Here is a 4,757-nt window from a genome sequence, read left to right as displayed (position 1 = left end):
AATTGAAGCTTGCACGCTTCCCACCCAAAATAGAACATGCACTGCTGTAGACGCTAATATACTTTTCGTTCTTGGGAACGAGCCTTGTGTGTTTTTACCTGAAATTAACGAAAAACAATCTGAAATAGTCTGACCTGAGAATGTCCATTTTTGTGTATTTGTGCTGTTAAAACAGACACACACACACTAAGCGGGCTGATGTTGCCCAGTGACTTTGCTCTCGACTGACAGTCTGTCTCCCTCCCTCTCTCCCTTCTTCCTCGCTCTACTTCCCTCTCCGGCTTGCGGCAGTCTTTCATTCCGCTAACTGCCTCTCTCTCTCTCTCCCTCTCAGACTGATACGAGGCCGACAGGGTAAGTGTGACGTACATTGGCAGTGTTCGCAGGCTGCCTCACACACACACACGCGCATGTTGAGCGTGACGTGCGCTGGCAGAATTTGCAGCCTGCCTCCTCGCTTATCAGAGCTGTCAATCACAGGCTGGTGACAGCGACTGGCAGGCAGCGCCACGGGGAGCCCGACACGCAAATACACATACAAATGCTTGTTCCCAGCTGATCAACGCTCGCGCTTCCCCTACAGACAGGGGCACACACATATATACGCACTGTTATATACATACAACTCTTAGTATTTGCATTACAAGAAGTGCTTTTTACAAAACACACACTGTACGTTCGTAACGTCTGTCTCGGGTGTAAAAAAACAACTGAAGATATATATTTTCAAATAATAATATAATTTTAATTAATATATATAATTTCATTTTCATAACTATATTTAATTAATATACACAGTATAAAGTGTGTGTGTGTGTGTGTGTAATGTAAGTTAAATAAATTATTTATTATTATAAATTAAAATGCTTTCTTATGGTAAACTTGTTTGGAAACAATCATTATTTGAGCAATTCCATTTGTTGCCACTAGGGGTTTTGCGGCAAACTTTGCGGAAACCTTGAAGATTACATTCATTTTGACTGGTTTAGAATAAATAAGCTTATCAAAATCAATCTGCCTGTCTTTCTGTGTGTGTGTGTTTGTGCGTGTGTGTTTGTTTGTCTGTCTATTAATCTGTCTTTTTACTGTATCTATATGTCTATTGCTTTATCTTTGTCATATGTTATATTATAATAATATTCTGATATCATATATCTAATAAATAACTAATACAGTAACATACATTTGAAAATAATAATTGTTTTTAATTTCTTTCAAAGATTATAATTCCTTTTGAACATTACATACCTTGAATATTACAATAATTTCAACGCAAAACAAACAAAGTCTTACTCCCTCTGTTCATTTGTTTATCTATCTATTTATCTTTATCTGTTAATATATTCTAATATAATATAGCTAAAAATAAGATAAATTAAAATGGTTTCTTGTGGTAAATCTGTTTGGAAACGATCATCATTTTAGCAATTCCATTTGTAGTTGGAATAAAAGGTTATAATAACTTTATTTTAGAGTAAATACAATATTGTGTGTGGTAATCAGCAACACGCCACAGACATGGTCCATAGAAAATAACTTGGAATATTCCTGCGTAAGTCTGATGGGAATGTGTGGTTTTATGAGGTAGTTTTGGTCTGGCTGGTAAACGCAAGTAGGAAAACACACAGACATAAACACGTTCTTGTGCTGCTGCATGCATGTTCTGCCAGAGAAAATCTGGAGTAAACAAAGGTACTTGAGCAAACAAATTTTGAAGTCTCGGCCGCTCTGCATAAGCTGAAACACACATTTATTTGAAATGGTCTCGGGCGAGTCTTTATGCTATGCTTTAGCTAAATGGGCTTCAACAGACAACATACTTTGTTTTGACAGTTCCTCTGTCAAACTTTGGAATCGTTTTGGGAAAACCAAAGAGTGAAAGCCCAGACCTGCTGTACCCGGAAAGAAAACCTTGTGTGTGTACCTTGATATCTTAAAGAGTTGAAACCATGTGTTTGCTTCAGCTACAAAGATCAAAAAGTTTCCTTTTGTGTATAAAGTAAATGTTTTTCCTATTAAATAAGCCTCTTGAGTGATTTTGGTTTAAGGTTAATACTAAACACATTCTCAGCTGTAAGTGTATTATTATTTATAATGATATATAAATAATAGAAATTAGCAGCATCAATTTATTATTTAAAAAAATATATATATACTTTTTTAATTATTTTAAAATAATAATAAAAACATTATTAATGTTATCAATAAATAATAATAAAAAGTTTCAGTATTTACATGAATTCTCATACAAGCCTAATCAAATCAAATTTTAAGGCTGTATCTATCTGTTACATAAATATAGACTCCAAGTTCGATCTCAGCAGGACGGGGCTTTTTATTTGTCCATGAGGGAACCGGAAAGTCATTTCTGGTTCAGAGAGTTGTAAGACCTGACCAAACACTCCTTGAAGTCTAGCTGTATTAATCGATTGTCTTAAAATGTCAATGTCTGCCGGGCAAAGATGACTCAAACGGTAACATCTCATCCTTGATTTCTGTCTAGCTAAAGTTGGCCTGTAAGCAGATGTCTTTTGGTACAGAATGAATTGAGTGCCATCTGCCTTCAGGTGGATTCTGGGAAAATAGACAATGGAAAGCTTTTTACATCTTTATGGTAAAAGGGGGGGACTGCAGGGAGAAACTGCAAGACAAAGTCATTTTCAACAACCACTCAAAACTTAACATTGGAGTGCAGGTTACAGTCTGTTACATCATTGTTCGGCTTTCAAGTTAGTGGAAATGTAGTTTGGTTCTGAAAGAGGTTCACATTTCACCACCACGCTGTTGCAAGCGCTAGCACTAGCATGTCTTTATGCTAGTTCAGAGGCACCTGAAAGAGACGAAAGTCAAGGTCACATGTGTCGCGTTGTGTTTCTCAACTCCTCTAAGACATGTAAAACAGATGATCACAGTCTTTACTCACACCACAGGACACCAGGACACATTCATAGCTCAAATATTCCTTAAATCCCACTGAAAGCATATGGAAAAGTCATCTGGAAAAGTCACACTTTTCTCACATTTGTTGATTTTTTTCCCCCCTTTGCAATTTAAACCTGTTTTGTCATTTATTTCATTCCTCTCACCTACTATCGTCTTTTGGACCTCATCAATCCTTCCTTTTCTTTCTCTCCGCTGGTGAAACACGTGGATTCCATGAACAGCTTGATGAACAACCTCAAAGGTTTTTCCCCCAGCCGACGCTAGTGTTTCCCAGCCTTTTCAGGAAGCACACACACACACACAAACACACACACATAGTGGCGTTTCCTCTCCCCGGCCCACAGTCGCCTACGCTCTGCCAGCAGACCTGCCGTGACCATGATGTCATTATTTCCCCCATAGCGTGGCCGTATGCTTGCGAGCGTGTGGCTGTTTATCGGAAAATTCTGTCTGGGGGCTTTCACGGAACATCTGAGCTTACCACGGTCTCGACGACGCGTGTGCATGTGTGTATAATCGACAAAAAAATGTCTGGTTTTCTTATTCTGTTGTTTGTGGCCAAACAAACAGTGATTCTTGTATGAATAAATGTATTCTACTGGATGGAGCCCAATATTCATTGTCTCACCACACTGCCGTATTCAAGTATTCAATGTTCTTAAAATGTTTCTGCATGTCTTTTTGTAATTTGCAAAAAAAATAAACAGTTCCTGTAAGTTTTTAATATCAAGTATTTATTTATCTCCTTAACATACTACTGTTTTTAGTACTGTGTATTATTTTTTTTTAAAACTGTAACATTGAGGTTCTTGTGAATTTAAGATTTTTTTTAGTGACTGACCACAAGTTACCACATTTGCATTATTCCGATACGTTCTGCATCCCACGGAAACTTGAACTCCCACCAAATGTTGAAGCTAATTCATGTGGATAACAATGTCAAGAAGATGTTGTGGAAGTAAATTTGGTTTATTTTCACTTCCAAAGGATGAGGCTGTGAAGAATCAGTGGTTAAATTTAATCTTTACATTGGGTTGATGTAAGTGCGTCAACATGTAGCGTTGTTTTGTTTTGGGCATCCCGTGTTTGAGTCCCATCCCCCCTCTCTCTCCCACTTTGCTTCCTGTCTAAATACTGTCCTATCAAATAAAAGTGAAAAGTCTTTAAAAAAATCACCTTTATTTCGATACCACAGCAGTATAATGCAAACTTTTGCTGTGTTCTCATCATTTCACTGACAACAATGCTTCCCCAATCTCCGCGAGATCAAAAAGGAATTCATTAAACGGTTGTTCTTGAAAGATGGGTCACTGCCCAATTTGTTTCGACCAGCTCGCTCCTCCAAATCAAAACCCATTTCTTTAATGTTCTGTAGAGTGTGCAAAATATGTAGTTTTGTGTGTTGTGTATGCACTCAGTGCAGCTTTATATCTTAGTTCTGCTAATCAACTGTAGGCCCGCTATTATCTAGAAATTTGTCGATTAATGTCTGTCGTTCTTATTACTTTAGTCATGATCAAGGATGCAGCAACAAGTTAGTTTACAAACTGTAGTGATTTATCAGTATTCAGTGTCTGTGTTCAGCTAATGTGTATAAACCAGTATTGTTTGGGTCCGACTCCTTACTATGTTCCGTTTCCATTGTGTGCAGTATGCAGTCGACCAATCACAACAGACTGAGTCACCAGACCAATCAGCGCAAAGTAGCCTCAAGCAAAGGAGGGGTTTTTGGAAACATTAATCTTTGAATAAAACATTTAAAAGTCAAGAAATAAAGTAAATTTAAATGCATATATTTTAAGAAAAGGAAAGTT

At 37.4% G+C, this 4,757-nt stretch overlaps 1 long non-coding RNA gene across 1 annotated transcript; it reads right to left on the bottom strand.

Moving 5' to 3' along the window:
- Positions 1-2,240: 2,240 nt before the first annotated feature.
- Positions 2,241-4,183, bottom strand: LOC113099732 (uncharacterized). The gene is made up of 3 exons (XR_003289515.1): positions 3,087-4,183; positions 2,924-2,973; positions 2,241-2,830 (listed from the first exon to the last, which is right to left on the bottom strand). It is a non-coding gene; the product is annotated as an uncharacterized LOC113099732 (long non-coding RNA).
- Positions 4,184-4,757: the final 574 nt, after the last annotated feature.

The sequence above is a fragment of the Carassius auratus genome, unplaced genomic scaffold, assembly GCF_003368295.1.
Source record: "Carassius auratus strain Wakin unplaced genomic scaffold, ASM336829v1 scaf_tig00217025, whole genome shotgun sequence".
In the NCBI taxonomy this organism is placed as follows: Eukaryota; Metazoa; Chordata; class Actinopteri; order Cypriniformes; family Cyprinidae; genus Carassius; species Carassius auratus.
Note: the sequence above shows the minus strand (reverse complement) of the source record. Positions and strands in the feature narration are given on the sequence as shown.